Source organism: Haplochromis burtoni, unplaced genomic scaffold, assembly GCF_018398535.1.
Source record: "Haplochromis burtoni strain Fernald_Lab_line unplaced genomic scaffold, NCSU_Asbu1 Contig_345, whole genome shotgun sequence".
Lineage (NCBI taxonomy): Eukaryota > Metazoa > Chordata > Actinopteri > Cichliformes > Cichlidae > Haplochromis > Haplochromis burtoni.
In genome coordinates, this window is record NW_024582706.1 from 134,063 (window position 1) to 148,562 (window position 14,500).

At 41.4% G+C, this 14,500-nt stretch overlaps 1 long non-coding RNA gene across 1 annotated transcript in view; it reads right to left on the reverse strand.

Annotated features, from left to right (window-relative positions):
• Nucleotides 1-14,500, reverse strand: part of LOC121815879 — a 14,643-nt gene continuing 143 nt past the window's right edge. The window contains exons 2-3 of the long non-coding RNA XR_006055443.1: nt 7,132-7,135; nt 1-346 (exon numbers count right to left, since the gene is read on the reverse strand). This is a non-coding gene — a long non-coding RNA (uncharacterized LOC121815879). The remainder of the gene's footprint in view (nt 347-7,131; nt 7,136-14,500) is intronic.

Here is a 14,500-nt window from a genome sequence, read left to right on the forward strand (position 1 = left end):
TGCAGTGCAGTTATCCTTGCCGGGGATGTGGTTGATGGTGAACCGGAATGGCTGGATTGCAAGGTACCATCGCGTGATCCTTCCATTTGTGTCCTTCATTCTCTCTATCCATTGAAGAGCCTTGTGGTCTGTTTCCAATATGAACTCCCGTCCGAGAAGATAATACCTAAAGGAGTCCAGGGCCCATTTGATGGCAAGTCCCTCCTTCTCGATGGTTGAGTATCGCACTTCCCTCGGAAACAGCTTTCGGCTGATGAAGGCCACTGGATGACGCTCTCCAGGCGGTCCCTGTAACAGAACAGCTCCCAATCCTCTCTCTGAGGCATCAGTCTGAAGAATGAAATTTCTTGGCCGTTACGCTTGATTCATACTAGCTGAATTTGAGAGGCCAAAAACTGAATGAAGAACATAGACCCCCAAGCGTCTTTCCACGTCCTTCGAGTATCCCACCTGTTAAACCCACAAAGCCTAACAAAACATAAGTCCGAGATCTCCCTCTCTTTCTGAGAGGGCATCCACAAGCCTCATTGCCCATATGATATACGTGATAATTATACTCTCTAGATAATGAAATATTGACTACTCAAAAGAAATTATCTCACTAGCAATATAGAGTTATGTCAATTGATGATCACTGTGTGACTGACAAAAATTACTCAGAGAATGTTACCACATAATTCATCCCACAGAGGGTATACTTCTGAGTGCTAACAGCTGTCTACCAATTAGTACCACTTAGATCGTCTAGATATGCTTAGCACTTCATTGTTTTCCTCTCCCAACCTTTGTATCCTCTCAGGTTGCATGATCTCATGTGTGAAAGGACTTCCGATTAATTTCGTCACCAGTCAGACTTCCTTCCACAAGCCCACAGATCTCATGACGCTGCGTCCTGGTGTTCGGGACACCCATTCCGCGATTGAGGCACAAAACTGCTCAAAAGAAGTTCCATAAACCATCTCATTAAGTATCTGACGATTAATCCCTAAATCCTGAGCCATGATTATCAATATACACCTATACTTGACTATACAGTCTAGATTCCTGGCTCTCTATGTGTGCACCAACAGGACCGCGATTCAACACGTGGGCATTCTATGTTTAAAATGATGCCATTTACCTCATAAAAAAGACACATTAATATGCCGCACTTCCCTCTGAGAATCCTCAGTCAGTATGTCATCTACCATTATAGGCCAATCTCCAACACATTTTCCAAATCATATCACCAAAAACCCAAAAGTGCTCCATCTACTGATTAGATGTGACGAGAGTTCGCTTCGAGAACAACCTAACCAATAGTCCACACTTAGCATTGTGCGTACCCTAGAACAGGAAAGATGGCATTACCCATTTGGACAAGAGTCTCAGTCAGGTTTCAAGAGACTTCAACGCTCACCAGTCACCCACCGAAATTATCAGCTTTAACCTTGCGACCAGAGGTTACAGGCTGATTTCTTTTCCATTGATTGTGTCCCCTCTGACAGCTTTCCGGACTCACATCTCTGTGTTGTATTGTATACCTTCGTGACTAAACCTGATAAGTTCCACCTATTCAGAGTCATCTTATCAGATAGTGTTCCAACGCCTTGCAGAGCATACACTGATTACTAATGAACGCTATTCATAGACAGTTATCTGGTTCATTTCAGTAGTCTCGACTGGAAAAATGCTTGCTGCTCTGAAGGTATACAAGTACTGGCGAGGCAGTGCGGCCAAGTTTTTGGTCAAGTTTCCCCAAAAGGCTTGCTAATGACTTCTTAAAATCAAGGGACTCACCCCAATCAATTGGCCCCAGGCATGTAAGATGGTACAGCGTGCTTCACACACACTCGAGGTTTCAAGATCATGTTGCGGTGGCCACCAAGGCGGCTTTTTTCACCCGAGTGCTACGACCTCTAATTCTGGTTTACATTGTACCTGCCAATAAACCCATTGCCAGAGCGTCTATTTGTATGTATCATGCCATGTGCGCTATATCGTGCTCAGTCATCATCTACGAAAAGGAGCCGACTTAAGAGACACTACATCTTTATTCTACTATCGATTGATGAATTCGCGCGCACCGTTTCTATCGTGTGAGTGGTATGATTAATCATAATTCGAAGCCATGAGATAAATACATCAGCCAATATATTCCTACATAGGTTTAAACACCTGATAGTCATGAGAAACGGATTTAGAGACATTGGCTCTCATCTTCTAACATACTATGCTCAAACAGAGAGCCGTGGGATGGGCCCTACTCTCTATTCTGCCGCTTCTTTAATGTCCAATAAAACTGTGTTATGTGTGACTAGCACTCCTCTTCTATAATATTAGCGTTCTAATCAAATATGAGTTATCTTAACCACCTATTCTTAACGTGCGTTAGCAATCTGGATCCAATAGGCCTTCCAGCCATCCATGCGTACACTGTGGAGAACCTGGACTCCTCTTTTTCAACCGAGCCAGTGTCCCATATTTCCAGAGTAGCACATATTAAACGAGAAAATACGTAACATCGATTTTGTTCTTTATCCCATTTGAATTCGTCCAGCCTAACATCTCCCCTTTACATATAAGAAGTATAGCCGTCTGTCCCAAGATTCTTGAGCAGAACACTGCAAAAAAATCGTTCAGATGTTCTCCAACATAGCCAATGTTTTATTACTTCGTTCTAGCCGGCAGGATTACTACTAGCGGTGTGAAAATTACAATATCATACTTAACATTGATAATGTCCACCCACAAAGAATTAATTCTCCCACATGCGACAAAGCCTTAGCCACGCTAACTCTCCATATATATGCCAGGAAGATGTGGTTCGAGATCCAAGGCCCCGAGAGTCCATACTGTGACACATGGACTGGATGTAAAGAGGGATGTGTTAGTATTGCCTTCCAGAATTGTATTTTCTTGTATTTTTCACTCCTTCACTCCTACTCTTCTCTTGCCTTCTTCCAATACAAAGAAATTAGCGCGATACTCCTCACACAGAACACGTCATCCTCACATCACCAATTTCCTTACAGCACTATATTATTGCCCGATCTTACTCACCCATTTCCTTATTAAGCCTTAATGACCTTGTTTTATTTGTGCAGTAGTTAACTACTTGCTGAGGTCAAGCCACGTGAGGTTTAGCGAGCCACTCTAGCATATCAGTCTCTCGCTTCTAGGCACCCTAGTCATCGCGTGGTTTTTGCTTTTATAGTCTCTAATGTTAAATAATTATACTGTCTGTAAAACATCTAGGTATGGGCCGCCTTGACCCTCGCGCAGTGTTTTTCAGCTGAACAGCCCCTCTATCTTCCCTTGTCTTATGACCACGTTTGCGAATACCCGCACCCAGCAGCTTCGATTTTACAGATCAAACCCACCATAGTACTTCATAATTTATTTCAAGATGTAGGTGTCGTCCCCCTTTTCCCAGAAGACCTCTTCCCTGTATTTTCTGTTTCAGTAAGCCACCAGTCACTTATCTTGTTGATGGCTGCTGTGAACTCCCTATGCTATCGCCTCTTGTGAGAGTCTCCTCGCCTCTTAGTGTAGCCAGCCTCCCTGGTCAATAGAACGTTACGAATCTTGTCTCGTCGCATCCACCGATTCCGACCATTGCGTCATGTAGCGAAGACTTATCCATAATTCAATCACGACCACCTATATCCCACTCCACTTATGTAACAGTAAATCTAGACCGCTCCTCCGTGCAATTGTACATTCAATTAATGCTGTTCCATCCCATCACCCACAACTGCTTCGTGGCCCCTTCTATACATTCACCAGACAGACATGAAGGTCTGCCTATCGTTCCTGTCTTCCACCCTCTTCTGGCGCCCAATACACCCCAAATAAGTCGCCACAAGGGGTTTGCGCTTGAAAGGAGACCAGAACCTAGTTGCCACGACACGCGCCCCCCGCTGGGAGTCACTCTCTCTACTATAGTCCAGGAAGAAAGTTGTGCAGTCCCTGTTTATAGAGACGAGCGCACTGATTCCCCACGCTTCCCTCCTCACTCTCACGTTCCCCTAACAAGTTGTCGTTGTTCATCTGGAAGTAGTGGTTACTGACTGGTATACATGATGCCACTGCTTGGTTGTCAGGTGCCGCATCTTCTATCTATAGAAGCACCTTGAGGCAGCTGTGTTTGACTGGTTTTGCATGTCGTGATATGACAATATATAGAATCCTCTATGGGCATACTTGTGAACACACAAGGAATGCATATGTAATAAAACACACTGCTTGTCGACAAGCCAACAATATATTGTGACATATAAAGTCTCCACTGTTATGTATGAATAATCTTTTGATGTTTTCTGAGCCGTTAACCGCCTTAGCTTGACAGTTTTCCCATCCCCATAGATGATACTTACAACGAGAGCACCAGAGAAGAGGATAGAGAACACAACACGCGTGGCGGAGAAGAGGCAGGAGCTACTTGTGATATGAAAGATGACTACAAGAAGTGTGTCACCAACTATAGACTTTCGGAGACCTTATTGATTGGAAGTTAGTCGATCAAATTACAAGGGTATAAGTACGGCTTTCTGTGGTGTTATTAGCTTTTATGTTATCGTTAGAAGTGCGTTTGTACCCCCATCTCCATACCTATTCATTTGGTAGCATACGAGGTTCTATGCCACTACTTCTAAGTTCCTCCTTGTGCGTCCTTCCTAAGGATTGAAGCGTCACAGTACTAGTATTATGAGTGTATCCCACTATTCGGCTTAAGCCTTGTTCACACTAAATGGAGTTTGAGGGCTTGATAATTTATATGGTTATTGGAGATTCTGAGAGTCAGGATTGACCTCCTGCGTTGTATAGTGGAGTGTGTTTTAACCAAGATTAGTTGATATCTACTTTGCATGCTAGGCACAGACGCAAGTCTAATTGTCTTGTGCAGGATTATTAAATAAAAAATTCCTATACTAGTTTTTTGGCAACCTTGAAACGCGCCCTAGCACTATCCTCAGTACACATACCTTGAAATGATATATGGGCAGATATTGTATATCCCTCAAATGTCAGAGCGAGCCTCCACTTGCGTGCGTATTTCTATATATTTCTTTGTCTTCACCCCAAAGCGGAAGCCATGTCCCACATGGAATATAGGAGCTTCCCATTGCCCTCTTTCCAAGACCGGAGAAGAGGCACACACACTCTCTTGGAGACTGCCTACTAAGAGAAAAACCCATAACCATGCCTTAGGCGTCACCGAGAATGCTTTGAGACCCAGAGCTGTGACGATGATTTATGGGAATGCCATTTCGCCATACCTATGTGCCCATCAAAACTAACTCGTCCACAACCAAAGCACAAAGGAGTGTGTACAAATTATGTATATTGTAGTGATTGCCAGCTGTCCTATACTCGTGTTCAATTGTCTTTGCTCATTAGTTCCACTTGGTATTCTCTCTCTGCCAGATGACGGTGTCGATGAGAATTGCAGATTAGATTTTGATAATGCATTGAAAATGGGAGATATGATCATCTTATCGTTTGCATGGTTGACAATGAGAGGTATTAACAGGATGTTTGGAGTTTGAAAGCCGTCTAAAGTAGAACTCAAGGGTAAGCTCTGTGCCTAGGAGCTTCTCGAACACAGCAAGTTATTTGATTGTTCTTAATGTGTAAAAACGTTCTTGATCTCATGTTGCATTTCAATAATATTAACAGGGATTTTGAAACCCAAAGGTAACTCAGGCTCTGTGCTAGGAGCTTCTCGAACAGCAGTATGTAGAAACTTCTCTTGCCTTCTCTGTCCACGTGACTTACGAGACTTCCCGGGTGCAGTCTCTATGTCCGCATCATAGAAGGGCAAGGCACGGAGTGGGTGTAGGGACTCCTCTTTCTTCTTAGCTTGAGCTCTTGTTACTGCAACATTGCATGTATGACTAGGATTCAGCAAGTCAAACAACACAGGCAGATCTCGACCCAGCACTACTGGAAATGGCAGATTCTCTGCAACACCAATATTTAGAATATACGTTTGTCCTTGTACCTTGATGTACAGATCTGCTGTTGGATATGATCTCTCATCTCCATGAATGCAGCGAACAGGGATTGTCTCCACATTAACTTTATTTGCGGGTACAAAGTCTCGGTGCACAAGAGTCTGAGTACTTCCTGAGTCAACAAGGGCCTTTAATGGTTTCCCATCAACCTCAACTAAGGTCATTTTGAAACCAATTCTCAAACTCCACTTTAGGCTCCACACTTTGTCGGGGCACAATGCAGTGTTATGTGGATATGTGAATTAACTAAACCAAAACCAGTTATTTATTGTCCTGTAAATAAATTCCTATATTTAAAGAAAGAAATGTGAATGCAAGGTTACTTATAAGCCTCTACACTAACATGGTGATATTACCACTGTGTGGCTGTAAGTGCAGCCATTCAAAATAGTCAACAGGGTCGCAAGAAGCGTGTGGAAAAACCAAGGCGCAAAATAACTGCTCATGAACTGAGAAAAGTCAAGCGTGCAGCTGCCAAGATGCCACTTGCCACCAGTTTGGCCATATTTCAGAGCTGCAACATCACTGGAGTGCCCAAAAGCACAAGGTGTGCAATACTCAGAGACATGGCCAAGGTAAGAAAGGCTGAAAGACGACCACCACTGAACAAGACACACAAGCTGAAACGTCAAGACTGGGCCAAGAAATATCTCAAGACTGGTTTTTCTAAGGTTTTATGGACTGATGAAATGAGAGTGAGTCTTGATGGGCCAGATGGATGGGCCCGTGGCTGGATTGGTAAAGGGCAGAGAGCTCCAGTCCGACTCAGACGCCAGCAAGGTGGAGGTGGAGTACTGGTTTGGGCTGGTATCATCAAAGATGAGCTTGTGGGGCCTTTTCGGGTTGAGGATGGAGTCAAGCTCAACTCCCAGTCCTACTGCCAGTTTCTGGAAGACACCTTCTTCAAGCAGTGGTACAGGAAGAAGTCTGCATCCTTCAAGAAAAACATGATTTTCATGCAGGACAATGCTCCATCACACGCGTCCAAGTACTCCACAGCGTGGCTGGCAAGAAAGGGTATAAAAGAAGAAAAACTAATGACATGGCCTCCTTGTTCACCTGATCTGAACCCCATTGAGAACCTGTGGTCCATCATCAAATGTGAGATTTACAAGGAGGGAAAACAGTACACCTCTCTGAACAGTGTCTGGGAGGCTGTGGTTGCTGCTGCACGCAATGTTGATGGTGAACAGATCAAAACACTGACAGAATCCATGGATGGCAGGCTTTTGAGTGTCCTTGCAAAGAAAGGTGGCTATATTGGTCGCTGATTTGTTTTTGTTTTGTTTTTGAATGTCAGAAATGTATATTTGTGAATGTGGAGATGTTATATTGGTTTCACTGGTAAAAATAAATAATTGAAATGGGTATATATTTGTTTTTTGTTAAGTTGCCTAATAATTATGCACAGTAATAGTCACCTGCACACACAGATATCCCCCTAAAATAGCTAAAACTAAAAACAAACTAAAAACTACTTCCAAAAACATTCAGCTTTGATATTAATGAGTTTTTTGGGTTCACTTGAGAACATGGTTGTTGTTCAATAATAAAATTATTCCTCAAAAATACAACTTGCCTAATAATTCTGCACTCCCTGTATAGAGCGCTTTGAGTACTCCGGGAGAGTAGAAAAGCGCTATGTAAGAATCAGTCCATTTACCAATAAATTCAGCAGAACACAACAAAGTAAAACATTTAAATGCCCTTAAACATGTTGCCCACTCCGGGTCGAGAAGAGGGGAACCTTCATTTAGGCAAACTGTCCTCTTTTTGGAAACCAAGACTTGCATAGTGTGCTGTGCTGATGGCTCAACAGTAACTTTTATTTTGGAACCATTTTAAACAAACTTTAGGTTTTGCAACAATCACATGTTTGATTGACCAGAAAAATAAAACGGGTCAGTGGAAACCGTAACACCAGACTGTATTAGTTTCAGTATGAATGCAGAGCCAAAGCACTGAAAGCTGCGGAGTTTAAACCGGCTTGAGCTGTCAGGAATACTGGTGTGTCTGGCAGAAACACTCCATATATGCCATAAATGCAGTTCTTGATAGGTCAAAAAGGTTGTTTGGTTAATGTGCACAAAGAAGGTAACGAAGCACAAAAAGAAACTTTAAGTTGGCAGAGGCCTCAAAAAATCCCTTCTTCCAATCATTTGTTGTCCTTTTACTAAGCATAAAAACAACATAAGTACATGTGTGCAACACTAGCAGAAAATACACATTTGGAAACATTAAAAACACAAAGTTCACTGCCTGGAAATATCGTTTTCTTCTGCCCAGTTCCTGTTCTTAAAGACAAATGGATAGTAGCATGTACACAAAGGTACACTATTCAAATGAATAGAAACCCGTCTGTTTTTTTCATGTTCAGTCCCACACTTGATGTGCGTCAGCTGATGCTTTGTCTGTTTGCAATAAATCTGTTAAACGCCGCTGCTGATATGAACACAAAGAAGCAGCAGATATTTTTTTTTAAAAAAGGCATTTGGCTCTACAGTGACAACAAAAGAAATCACGCACTTAATATAATAACAAGGACATTCTGCAATTAGGAGTCAGGCTTGTGCCTTTGTCCTTTCTTGTTTTGATTTGTTTTGGGGTTTTACAAAAGTTAACATTTTTAAAAAAGTTGCTCTTCCAGAACAGTTGTTTTGACTGTACAGAATGTGGAACAGGAAATAGACACAGACTGTTGGATGCCAGCTTCTTCATTTTACTACATACATTTACTGCAGTGGAATACAGAGGTGCTGAGATGTGTTTTCTGGAGTCGATCACGATTCTCTGTCTTCACTCTCCAGACTTTGTGGGGACAGTTTGGGAATGGCCTCTTCCTGATCCAACATGACTGCACAGTGCCGTGAGGTAACTGTTGCTGTGATTGGTGCTATATAGAGAAATAGTAATTGATTTATATGTTTTATATATCTAAATATTAGCCTGTAGACTGTTCAGTCAGGATTAATGCAAACATGTTTAGAATACTCCTCTCCTAAACTTCTCCCGAACAAATCCAGGCGTAGTCAGGAAGCACTCAGTGTGTATAGTTTATTCTGCCGGCCTCCCAGGTGCACAAAAGATTATTTACAGAGAAAATAAACAACTGACTTAATTCAAAACAAAAAATCTATATACAAAACACAAGCAGCTGAGCCAGTCTGCAGGTTACCCTCACTAACATCTCACAGTATGCCCAGGTAGGCCCTGATGGCCTCCTTTAATACCCCATTGCCTCTCCCACTAGGCATAATAGTCATCCCTTTATCATTTCTTTCCCCCAAAACACTCTTTTTTCCTCAGCTTATTTCCAGCTGTATTCCTACAATACATATATATTTATGTATACACACATTCATGGCCACTTCCTGGCAGCCAAAAAAAACAAGAAATATTAATGCAGTCACGTGACCTTTCCAAGCGTGTGCGAACCTTGTTATAAATATTTATAACAAGGTGCAATAATAATTAATGTGCAATAATAACAGTGTGCAATACACATACACTTATTCTTCTTTTTTATTACTAAGTTAATATACTGTGTTGTGTTGTTTGTGTTGTTGTGATGTGTCATATCGTGTCGTGTTGTGTTATATGTAGTGCCGACGTAGGACAGTTTTCCAATTTCATTGTACTACTGTACTATGTATGACTGTGCAATGACAATAAAGAGTTATCGAGCCTATACAGCTTGGAGTAAGACAACATGCATGAAGAGGATGATGTGGACAAAATACTCATTTGCCTAATAATTCTGCACTCCCTGTACAACATGCCTCATTCACCCATTCACACCCACTCATACAAGAATTTCTATACACAAGTGCAAACTAATCTGCATTCATACTCCTATGACACACAAAAGCCCCAAGGAGAAGTTAAGACTGCATGCTTTTAGTGCTGGACTACACTGATCTTTGTCATTGCCCTGCTGTGTTGTTTTTGTTTTTTGTCTGCAATTGCACTTGCTTGAAGATGTTTGTCATAATTGGAAATGTATTCAATCAGACACACGCTCGACCTTTCTCACCAGAATGTGGCTGAGGGGATATCATGTCCTTGTTTGTTTGTTTTAGGCTATATGTTGATTTTATCAAGTCACCAATGACCAGATAAATCAGCTGCCTATGTGGGGTAGTAGTTCTAATTTGTCTGTATGCCAAATTCAAATGGCACAATTAATTCTTTAAACTTTAATTTCACTCCTCCATGCATTTCACCTTCTCTGTGACACTTCATTTTGAATCTCACAATGAGTCACAGACTGTAATGAATTAATTTCCTCTATATCATTGGAAAATCTAAGAAAGCCATTACACAAATTTAATTCATGCATATGTGAAATAACCTGAAATGAACTGGAGACACAGTTCAGCCTGTGGCGTTAGCCCGTTAGCTGGCTGCCTTGTCAGACATAATTAACTTTCCACAGTCTTTCCTGTCACTTTTGCTGTAATTTGATAGAATCATGGACAGAAGATTTGAGAAGGGGGTAAAAATGCTCTCAGAAATGAAAAAGAAATCCAGGTCACAGGTAGAATCTATTGCTGTGTAGATAAAGTAGAAACTGAGTAAAACTGGGTAGCCCAGTAGTTTAGTCAGTTCAGTGGGTTACTCCAAAAAGATACACAAAGCAAATGACATGTTTGACTCGATGCAATCACGGATCTTTCATTTGAATTGCATTTGGTATATTTATTTGCTCTGCACAAAACCCAGGATCAAGTGCATTATCAAAATGCTGTTAAATACAATATATGATAAAGCCACCCATTTATCAACTAAGACATACAGAGCTCAATACTAAGTCAGACTTTTGGGGGAGTGGTGGTTAGTGATGGGTTGTTCGCGAACGAAATGGCTCTTAGAGCCGGCTCTTTGATGTGAACGACGCGAGCCGGCTCCTTATCGGGAGCCGTCACGTCGTTTTTTTTTCTTTCTTTCTCTCACCCTCTCTCTCGCACTTTTTCCCGCTTTACTCTGCACGCGAGCCTTGTGCTTTACGCTGGGCAGAGGGGGGAGGGGCGGTAGTTACACTCAGTAGCACAGGAACAGAGCCAGAGGGAGAGAGAGAGAAAGAGAGCCAGGGACAACAACGTCACATTAGAAAGGTATAGTAATCATCCACAACTATTTTCGGTTGCAGATGATAAAGGATTCAGAAAGTTTATTCATGCAGGCCCATATGACAGAGAATATGCATGTTCTTTTTGTTTTCATATTATAATTTATATTTAATTGTGTTGTGGTTTGCAGTGTTTTGTGTTGTTTTCACTTTAAATTTGTAAAAGGAAAAAGCTGAAAATTTAAATAGTTAAAAGTTGAAATGTGAATAGTTGATTTTTGTATTATATGATTTATTTATTACATTTTATGTGGAGTGAATAAATAAAAGTATATTTACAGTGGCCCCTACAGACAAAGCACATACAAACTTCAAATCACATACGAACACTGAAGCATGTACAAACTCAAAACACGTAAAAACTCCAAAACACGTAAAAACACGTACAAACTCCGAAGCACATAAAAACTCCGAAGCACATAAAAACTCAAAACACGTACAAAAGACAACAGAAGTGCTCCAGGATGCTGGGCGCAGTGTTGAGCTTTTGTTATCTTGTGGCTACACAAGCCAGCAAGTACCAACGACCGGATTTGGTGTGTGGTAATAACAGGTAAATGAACTTTTTTTTAAAATTATTTGAATATATATGAGTGCCTGTGTATAAATACACAAACAATACACACATGCTTTCAATTGTGTAATTTAAGTGATCTAGTAGCTCTGCTTTGGAAGTTCAGTTCATGCTAGAAATGTGTTTTGGAGTTTGTACGTGTTTTGTCTCTAGGGGCCACCGCATATATTTATATATAAACATATATAAATAAAACCACTTTTTTTACGTTAGTAATTCCTTTTGTGCATAATTTTATATTATTGTTAATAATAAATTAATTAAAGCAACAAAACAACCTGAAGAGCCGGTTCGGAGCCAAAAGAGCCGACTCTTTTTAGTGATCTCTAAAAAGAGCCGGAAATGCCATCACTAGTGGTGGTACAACCAGTGTATTTTCTCTGGACCATCCACTTTTAGTTTGCTTCACTCACATTGGATTTTCTTTTATTCTTGGTGGACTTTCTCAATTTGTCTTCACAACTCTGCTGATGCCTCATCAAATAAAAATAAAAATATCTGTTTATCTTAAGCACACAATCATATGGGACCCACGGTTTCCCAACAGAATATTGCCCAAAGCATCACACTGCAACCACCAGCTAGTCTTCTTCCCCTAATGCATCGAAGTGCAAGGTGTTCCCCAGGTAGGTGATGTACACGCATGCAAATGTGTGCATGGTTTATCAGACATGGTCGCTTTCTTTCATTTCTCCATGGTCCAGGTTTGATGCTCACGTGGCCATTGTTCATGCTTCCAGCACTGACAGGGCTCAGCATCAGCACTCGGACTAATCTGAGGCTGTACAGTCACATACTGTTGGATCAGACCTCACAGACCTTCACTCCTAGCATGCATCAGTGAGCCTTGACCCTGTCATTGGTTCATCACTGCGCCTTCCTTGAACTGTTCCTTCCTTGAACTGTCCCTTTCTTAATACTGACCACTACAGATCAGACAAAGCCCACATGACCCTCCATGACTCACTCGAATCCTTACACTTGCCCGTTGTTTCCAGTTTCTAACACATAAGCATTGAGTGCTCTATCTTATTCATTAACAGGTGCAATGCTGACAGGATAATGAGTGTTATTCACTTCACCTGTCAGTGTTCATAATGTTATGCCTGATCAATACATTTTGGCCTTCAAAGGTAGCAAATAGTGACTTTGATAATTGGCCAGAGGTTGTTAAGTCATTACTCGACAACCGGATGAACTCACAGTGCTAAAGTCAGTGCACTCAAGTATAAGAGCATATACATCATACAAGAGGCAGACAGAATGGCGTCTGTATGTGTCGTGGTGGCAGCAGGTGAATGTCAGGGTGCAGCATGAAGCTTTCTGTTCCACTTTCCCCTGAATGTTAGACAGTCAAACCTGATGAGAAATCAAAGGTTGGTCAAAGAGAAGAGGTGGGAAGTTATCAATGCAATAATCCATTAAATGTGTGCTACGTCAGCAAGATGATGAAAAGCTAGACCTTCCCAAGCAACTGAAGCACGCCTATAATTGCAGAGAGCAGCTCGATCTGTTGGTGCAGAGACAGTGGGCGAATCTACAGAAGACACTAATGATATTCACAAGAGGACAGTGAGCCATTGAGTGGACACAGCCCCACTGCTGCTCCCTGTGGGATCAGAGCACAGGAAGGCAGTGAAGATCCACCTGATGGAGGATCAGCACAGCACCGCATGACTGATATGCTCCACTCACAGGTCACCAGCACATCATTAGTCTTACCTGTTCGGTTCAGCATGCCAGCCCCCCCCTCAAGGGTCACATGTTTCAAATGCAATAGTGCATTTGTGATTGTCTGATAGAAGCATGATTTCAAATCTTGGTTTAAAGCAACAGAGAATCTCAGCTTCCACAATAGTGTGGAAGCTTGGAATGTCACGCTACAGCATCAAAAATATATACACTACATTTCTAACTCAGAGTGGGTGAATGTGTTTTATTAAGCTTAGACTTCATGTTTGTCCAACCTCATAATGACAACTCTTAAAAAAAGAAACAAGCCTGTATTATTTGGATGTAAATGTAGTCAAATGCATACGATTCATCCAGGTGAAATTCTTAGCTTACAAAGGAATTGTAGGGTTAAGATAAGACCCACCCCTTTTCTTTCATTTCACCTGTGTTATGAAAGCACAGCAGTGGGTAATTTAACTTAAACTTGCTTAACTTGAGAGCACTCAACCCAACTTTCTTTATGATGTCTGCAACGTTTTGTGAATTTCTATAAAACATTCAGGCTTGTGTTGTGATAGTCTTATACAAGTGTTTTGGGTTTTTTGTATTATCAGCATATTTAAGGTGAACGTACTCTGTGGCAGTAGGGCCTCAGTGTGTGTCATTCTTTCCAGAATGTGCCGTTTGACTCTGGTTTTTTCAGTAGTCTGGTAACCTCAAGCAGTGTTTATTGTTATGAAGATAACTGAGACATTTGAGTCTTGACATACTGCTCACTTTTATTTATAAATGCTTTGTAAGCACAATCCTCAATTTACACGAGGTCACACAAAATAACCTGCCTGAATTAATCATGATTTTTAATAATTAACACTTAATTCAGATAAAACTGAGGTTATTGTACTCGGCCCTGAAAACCTTAGAAATATGGTGTCTAACCCTGGATGGCATTACCTTGGCCTCCAGTAACGCTGTGAGGAACCTTGGAGTCATTTTTGACCAGGATATGTCCTTCAACGCTAGGGCTGCTCGATTATGGCAAAAATGATAATCACGATTATTTTCACTGAAATTGAGATCTCGATTATTTGACGATATTTATTTAACCCTTTAAGACCTACCATA